We start from the raw sequence: 8,566 nt of genomic DNA, 5'->3' as shown, positions 1-8,566 counted from the left end.
CACATTTGACTTCCAATCGAAAAGTTTGGTCACAGGTTGCCTTTACAATATATATAATCACATATCCCGAAGGTTTTAAATCTAATCTTCCAATAATATATATTTTTGTCAACCAACAATAGTAATGACGGTGTATTATAAATTGACTACCAAAGTCTGAGTCTTATATTATACTAGAAATAAAACCCCAATAGTTGACATTTCTATAAGCACCAAATGTTTTACATTTTTTTTTTAAATCCCAAAAGTTTTATATAAACTATCTTCATCAATCAGCTTATGCACCAGTACAATGCTCTCTTCCCTTTTTTTAACTGTACCACGTTGATGCAAATCCTCCAACAATACGAATTAGCATCAGGTCAGAAAATTAATGCAGACAAATCAGCTATAATTTTCTCTGTCAAAACTCCATTGGAGACAAAAGAGAGAATTAAAACCCAACTGGAAATCCAGAAAAAAGAAAAATTAGGCAAATATCTTGGATTACCTGAGTTATTTGATAGGAAGAAAAAAGATTTATTCACCAGCATAGTAGACAAGATCCGGCAACGAGCTTGTAGCTGGTCAACTTGTTACCTATCGGCAGCTGAAAGACAACATTACTAAAATCAGTCTTAGAGGCCATGCCAACTTACTCCATGTCGTACTTCAAGCTCCCTAACTCCCTGTACAAACATATCCAATCGGTTTAACACGCTTCTGATGGGATGAAAGTATGGAGAAAAAGAAAATATGCTGGGTATCATGGAAAAAAATTCCAAGAGCAAAAGGAGAAGAGGGACTAGGCTTTAGAGATCTACAGAGCTTTAACGGCGCACTCCTGGCAAATATTAGTTGGAGAATCCTGACTAACCCTGCTTGTCTCTTGGCAAGAGTTCTCCTAGGAAAATACTGCCTCTCTACCCCATTTCTAGAGAGTGTAGCTCCTACTTCCTCCTCTCATGGCTGGAGGGGAATACTAATTGGAAAATATCTCCTGAAATCACACCTAGGGAAGGTAATTGGTAATGGGAATGATACCTTTATCTGGACAGATCCATGGATCTCTCTTACCTCCTCACTAATACCAATGGGGTCTCCCCCGCAAGACACAAAAAACCTCACTGTTACAAGTCTGATATCTCCAGCAACCAAGGACTGGGATAGAGAAAAATTACAACAAACCCTCCCAGGATACGTCGACAAAATCCTGGAGATCAAGCTGAGTAAATTAGGAGCAAAAGATACCTAAGCCTGGCTTCCAACGACATATAGTATTTATTATGCAGAATCCGGTTACTATGAGAGCATTGTCCACGGCCCAGATGGTGTCCCCTAACAAGACTTGACTAGAGGCTTTAACTGGAATGCCCATATCTGGAATTCACAAATTTCACCAAAGCTAAAACTCTTCATGTGGAAGTTGATGAGAGAAGCATTACCGTTGGGAGAAATCTTGAAGATACGAAATGTGAACAAAGAGGTGGTCTCCCCTTTATGTGGCAACCTTGAATCTATCCTTCACCTCTTCTTTTCCTGCAATTTTGCAAAAGAAGTCTAGAGTCTTAATCCTCTGAAAGTACCTCTGAATCTGCACCGTTTTGCTACCATTAGAGAGGGTGTTGAAACTCTCCAAAGCGTCATTGTCTTGCAACCCTCCGGTGTTGGACAAGGCCCCATCCACCCTTGGATTCTCTGGAATATCTTGAAGGAGCGAAACAATGAGATATTCTCTAAATGCCATGACTCTCCGAAGGACACGCTATCATGCAATAGCCCTAGCTCGGGAATGGCAGGAGGCCCAAGGAACGCTTCAGGAGCCAAAACAAATACGCACAAAAGTGAATACCCCCACTGCAGGTTCGGATGTACTCTTACTACATATGGATGCGGCCTGGGATGCGATCTCCCGAAAAGCGGGTATAGGCTGGCAGTTCTCCAATCACAAATCAGGTTTCAAAATTTCGGATTCCACTATAGCGCCGCATGTAGGATCACTGGTGATGGCTGAAGGACTTGCGATGCTCCACGCCTAGAGACAAGCATCGACACTAGGCTTCACAAAAATTTCTGTAGCTTCAGACTCAACTCAATTGATTGAAGCCATTAATTCAGAGACTCATCAGAAAGAGTTCCACGGGATTCAACCCATATCCTGATTATTGATGTTCATATATTTTACCCTATTTTCCCTTAATATATTCACATCTTTTGCATCTTTTGCTATCCATTTTGACCATTATTGCATAGCTTTAGGACTGTTCTTGCATTAGAGTTTAGTTGCATTGCATTTGCATCTTTTCATGCATAAACAGGTGATTTTGGAGCTTAAGGAGCATGGAAGCAATGCTGAGGAGAAGTGAAGCAATCATGAGGAGAAAGCAAGAGAGTTAAGGCTGAAGAACCAAGGTCCGGAGTCCAACTCAACTGCCCACTCGACCAGACACTTGACCGTGTGCTGAGAGGGACTCGACCGAGTGGGAGGAGCACAAGAGGAGCCAACTCGACCGGTCACTCGACCGAGCACCAGGTCGAGTTGGTCGAGCCGCCTGGCTATTTTGTCTTTTAGCTTTTTTAGGGCTTCCACTATTTTTTCTATATAAGGGCTTGTACCTGCAGCCACAAAAGAGTCCAGCTTTTTAGAGAGTCAAAAACCTAGTTTTTACCTTTTTAGGAATTATTCCTTTTGCACTTTTATTTTTAGATCTTGTACCTCCTTGAAGGAGAAAAACATAAGATTCTTGGATTTTGTTGGTTCCATAACTTTCAAGATATTAAGAATTCGTGTTTGATTCCTTCTTAAATATTGTAGATCTTTGCTTTATCTATCTAATCATGCAAGTTTCATCATTTTTTGGGTTTATGACTTTGATGTTCATCATGTGTTCTTGTGAGTAGTTGCTTAGGATCTTGAGGATGGGTTAGGCTGGGTTGTGTTTGAGGTTTGTTTGATTTGGTCAAGCTTGTTTGTTGTAGATCTCTTCTAGGCTAGATGTTCTTAATGCTGGTCCTATAACTGAGAGGGTAGGATCTGATTTCAAGCATCTTAGCATCACACCAATGTCTAAGAAGCATAGATAAGGCTAGATCTAGAGACTATCATTAGGCTTGCTAAGAGATTAGAAGTCTTGTTTGATTTTTGACTTATTGCTTAATGCCTGCTTGTGTAGATTCTTTACTTTGTGAGAACAAGTCTAGAGATGCATGAGTTTGATTGTTTCTTGCCATGAGAGTGGATTAAACATGTCTTAGAAATATATATCTAGAGATTAGCTCAAGTTGTTTGAGATTTGTTGACCAAATTAGATAACCTCAATCATAGTCCAGCCCATGAATCCCTCCTCAAGGCCTTCCTTGTTTATTGATTTCCTAGTTTAAATCCTGTTGTTTGACCGTTGTTTGATTTGTTTTTGTATTGCTCTGTTTTTCTTGCATTACGCTGTTTCCGGATTTGTCCAGCTTGGCCCTGCACTCGATCTACACTCGATCGAGTGCTTGCTCGAGTTCATCCCCAAAATTCTTGTTTATGCTTTGTAGTTGTCCTGTCTTGTTTCCTGTTTCATTTTAGTTGCATTTCTGTTGCATTTACTTAGTGTCCTGTTCATTACTTGCCTTGCATTAGTTCATTACCATAATTTCTATTTTTGTTCTAGCTTCATAATTGTTATAAATCATTCTGTTTCATTTACATTTAGCACCTAGTTCTAGTAGCTTTTACATTCTGCATTTTACATTTCATCATAGGATTGTTAGTGACAAACATCCTTAATATTTGGCTTGACTTAGACATACATGCACATCCCGATTGCTTGCAAACACTCAGATTGGATTGACACCTCTTATACTACAACTGCATAAGGGGAATTGAAACACCTTGCTTTCACCATTGTTCATCATCATATCATTCATTCACATTCCACTTCACACCACCACAAGAAAAATATAAGTTTCAATTTGGCGTTGTTGCCCATTTGAGTTTGTTTTGTGACATTTAGGATCATTATTTGTCTAAGATTAAGTTCGTTCCTACACTTGTGAAGTTACTGAACTCGAATCTTCTTTTGCTTGGCTGTCTTGAGTTTCAGGTACCCACTCGACCACCACTCGACCGAGTAGTGATCGAGCACTTGATCGAGTCAGAAGCCGGATACAAATAGACATCACTTCCCAGTCGACTCGACCACCCACTCGAGCTTGCGCTCGACCGTGTACCTGTTCGAGTCTGTACTCGAGTTTGTTGTTGCACACAAGGTCAAAAGGCAAAGACAATCTTCAAAGGCCTATTGACAACATCCACAGGCTACAAAAGGGTTTGAGACATAAGCAAAGAAGAGTGTTCAAGAACAAGAAGAACAAGTAGTCATGGAGCAGCAAGATAACCATGATCATAAACCTAGACACATTGGTGCTGGGGATGCACCTAACACACACAACCAAAGAGCTGGTATTGTGCCTCCTGCAGTTGCCAATAATAATTATGAAATCAAGAGTGGATTAATCTCCATGATACAAGCCATCAAATTTCATGGGTTGCCAATGGAGGATCCTCTAGATCACCTTGATGAGTTTGACAGGATATGTGGACTCACAAAAATCAATGGAGTAAGTGAAGATGACTTCAAGTTAAGGTTATTCCCATTTTCCCTTGGAGACAAAGCTCATCTCTAGGAGAAGACTCTTCCTACTGGAGAAATAACCACATGGGATGCATGCAAGAAAGCTTTTCTGGCCAAGTTCTTCTCCAATGCAAGGACTGCTAGGTTGAGGAATGAAATTTCTGGGTTTGCTCAAAGGAATAATGAGAGCTTTTGTGAAGCTTGGGAGAGGTTTAAAGGATTCCAGACTCAGTGTCCTCACCATGGCTTCAGCAATGAGTCCCTTCTAAGCACTTTGTATAGAGGGGTGCTTCCCAAAATAAGAATGCTTCTTGATACAGCTTCAAATGGCAACTTCCTCAACAAGAATGTGGAAGAAGGATGGGAATTGGTTGAGAACCTTGCTCAGTCTGATGGAAATTATAAAGAGGACTATGACAGAACAATAAGGTCCACATCTACTGATCAAGAGGACAAGTACAAGAAGGATTCGAAGATGGTCAATGAGAAGCTTGACAAGATCCTACTAAGCCAATCACAGACAATCCAATTCATTGGTGAAGAAGAAGCTCCAGTTCAAGAAGGAGATAGGGAGTTTGCTGAGTTGTGCTACATGCAAAACCAGGGAGGATTCAAAGGTTACAACCAAGGAGGATTCAAGAATAACAATCTCTCTTATAGGAGTAACAATGTGGCTAACCCACAAGATCAATTCTACCCCCCCTCAACAGCCTCAACAACCTCAACAGCAACAAAACCATATACCCAAGCAGCAACAACAGGTGTTCCAGCCCCAATTGTGTCCCCCACCAGGGTTTCAGACTAACCAAGGCCAGGAACAAGACCTAAGAGCAATGATACAACAGCTGTTGATTGGGCAAACCAATGGAAAGATTGAGGAAGCCAAACAGTTTGCTGAGTTGAATCAAAGGTTAACATCACAGTATAATGATCTCAATATGAAGTTTGAAGGTCTGAACTCAAGGGTGAAGTATATGGAGAGCAATATAGCATCTACTTCAGCTCCAAAACCCACCCAACTCCCTGGAAAAGCAGTTCAAAACCCAAGGGAGTTTACTGCCAAAGCCATTCATATCTTTGAAGAAGAAGTCACTAAGGACAATGAAGTTCAAGTTGGGGAGGATTGGTCATTTCTTGAAGCTCAGAGTGAAGTTTGTGCAAAGCAGACTGAATCCGGTATTACACTCGACCAGGTGCTCGAGCAAGCACTCGACCGAGTGAGTGTTCGAGTGGTCGATCGAGCTGAAGAGTCAGAAGCTGTCAAGCCTGCGAAGTACATCCCTCCTGCTTACAAACCGCCTCTACCATTCCCAGGATGTTTCAAGGCACATAAGCTTAAGGAATTAAGGGAAATCATTGAGAAAAAAAAATGTTGGTTTTGCAACAAGAGGAAGAGAAAGCTTTGAAGGAAGATGTTGTGATTGAGAAACAAGAAGAAGTGATGGTCATATAAGAGATCATCATTGCTTACCAAGAAGAAGAGAGAGGACCTGCCTTGGAACAATATGATCCATATCCTCTCTATAAGGATTTTTTGCTTGATTTGTCAAAGAAGAAGGCTCAAGCTCAAGATGAGAAGGATCTTGAAGACCTTGGAGGAGTTATCATCCCAATTAAGCTTAAGGATCCAGGTTCATTCTATCTGCCTTGCACACTTAGCTATCTTCACTACAACCAATGCTTATGTGACTTGGGAGCATCTATCAGTGTGATGCCCTATTCTATAGCACAGAAGCTTGGGCACACTGACTTCAAGTCCACCAACCTTCATATATGCCTAGCTGATGGTTCAAACAGAGATGTGGTTGGCAAGTTGGAGAACATTCCAATCAAGATAGGAAGGACAAGGGTTCATACAGATTTTGTGGTATTGGAGATGGACAAGGAACCTGAAGATCCTATCATCCTTGGGAGGCCATTCTTTGCCACAATTGGAGCTGTTATTGATGTTAAGGAAGGTCTTGTGACCTTGAACATTTCTGAGGGCATAGCTATGAAGTTTAACATCTATAACCCAACCAACCTTCCTACCATTGATGATCAACCTTTTACTATCAAAGACAAATGTGATCATGAAAGTTTAAGTGAAGTGGCAACTCCAAAGGACAATCTCTCTCTTCAAGAGGATCCTGTGGAAAAGCTTAAGAGGTCAGTTCAAGAGTTGACTGGTATGGTTAAGGATCTCCAAGTCAAGCTAAACAAGAGGTCTTTGAGGAAAGCAAGACCAAGGCTCAAAATCAAGAAGAAATATGGTTTGTGTGTCAAGGGTGAGGTGATCAAGGATCAAACTCACAGTGATCAAGAAGTGCCAGGGAGGATTTCATCACCACCTTGGTATCTAAACAAAGCCTAAGAAGGCAACCAAAGTCAAGCTTAGTGACTCTAAAAAAGCTCACTAGGGATGAAGTCCCTAAGGTATCCTTTGTAAATAAGCTTTATTTTCCCTGTAGTTTTGATGTGTTTTCTTTTATGTTTGTGTTGGACAGGCCTTTCAATGAAAGTGTAGATGGGTATGGAGAGATTTGGACTTGGGGAAGTAGACTCACAAGCCCACTCGACCAGCCCACGAGAGGTACTCGATCGAGTTGGCAAAGAAGTAAGGCCCACTCGATTCCCATTTCTCTAGAATGATCGAGTGGAGGGAAGAAAAAGAAGAAAAATTTGAATTTTCAAACTTTGGTCAAGGAGCTCGACCACGTGCTGGTCGAGTGTGGGGTCGAGTGGCAGCAAAAAGCAGGTCAAAGATTCTCATTTCAAATTTGAATGGTATGGACGCTCCATCCTTGTCTCCTTGTCCCCTTAGCTTCTTTAAATAGAACCTTACACGATCCTATATCTCTCACACTCTCTCATTTGCTCAAACCAACTAAAATCAAGTTTTAAAATCTCTCTCAAAGTTCATATTTTGCTCAAGCTTAGCTCTTTTAAGTTTATGGGTCACTAACCTATTAACCTTAAGCTTTGAGTCTATTCCCTTCAGTTCTATTCGAAAATGTCTTCAAGGATCACTAGGAATGGAACGTTGTGATGATCGCCTACAATCAAGAGGAGAAGCTGGAAGAACCACTCGACGCCCCACTCGAGCAAGCACTCGACCGAGTGGTGGTTTGAGTGGCCGATCGAGCCAGATGCCGAGTTCAATAAATCAGTCAGTTGAGGAAGATCCTGAGAGAACTGAAAGTGAAGAAGAAAGGGAGCCAACTCTTAGTGAGTTCATGAGGAGAAACAAGGCCAAAGGGAAGAGGCCAGCAGTTGAGATTGAACAAGAGGAGATTGAAAGTGAGAGTGAGGAAGAAAGTGAAGAAGAAGAGGGAGAGGATGATGGAGAAGCAGAATCTTGTGGATTGACAAAGAGGCAACTTTATGAAGCCTTCATGAGAATGGAGTTCCTGGGGACTAGATATCCACACAAGGAAACCATGGAGAAGCTAGCCATTGATGAAGATGTGGAGTATCTTTTTGAAAAGAGCAACTTAACCAAGTTCATGGGGCTTTGCATGGAGGGTTACAAGGAAGAAAGTTGTGAGTTTCTAGCCACAGTCAAGCTGCACACATATGCAAGGAAGGATGATGAGTTGAGAGCTGGTCATATTGCTTTCACAATCAAGGGGAAGAACTATGAGCTTTCATTGAAGAAGATAGCAAATGTGTTTGGTTTTGAAGTTGGTAGTAATAGGAGCTTGATGATACCAAGAGAGGAGCTCTATGCCATTTTGGAAACCATTGGAGACAACATCACCTATTCATCCTCCAAGACCAAGAGTTCAAAGATAAGAAGCCCAGTCCTAAGGTACTTCCACAAGGCCTTAGCAAATACATTCTTTGCTAGGAAGGAGACTGGAAATCTCAATGAGGGTGAGCTCAAGATAATTGACATGGCTCTCAATGGAATCATCCTTGAGGCAAGAAATGGAACCATCATTCTTGGGACCACTGTGGAGACTGACCTTGCAATGGTGCTCATTGAC

The 8,566-nt window shown here is 41.4% G+C and overlaps 1 non-coding gene across 1 annotated transcript; it reads right to left on the bottom strand.

Moving 5' to 3' along the window:
• Positions 1 to 4,740: 4,740 nt before the first annotated feature.
• LOC147947821 (small nucleolar RNA R71) lies at positions 4,741 to 4,847 on the bottom strand. Its single transcript, XR_015595624.1, has one exon. It is a non-coding gene; the product is annotated as a small nucleolar RNA R71 (small nucleolar RNA).
• Between the last annotated feature and the right edge of the window lie 3,719 nt (positions 4,848 to 8,566).

Source organism: Camelina sativa, chromosome 3 (genome assembly GCF_030686135.1).
Source record: "Camelina sativa cultivar CO46 ecotype springtype chromosome 3, ASM3068613v1".
Lineage (NCBI taxonomy): Eukaryota > Viridiplantae > Streptophyta > Magnoliopsida > Brassicales > Brassicaceae > Camelina > Camelina sativa.
This window is presented reverse-complemented; position numbering and strand designations above follow the sequence as displayed.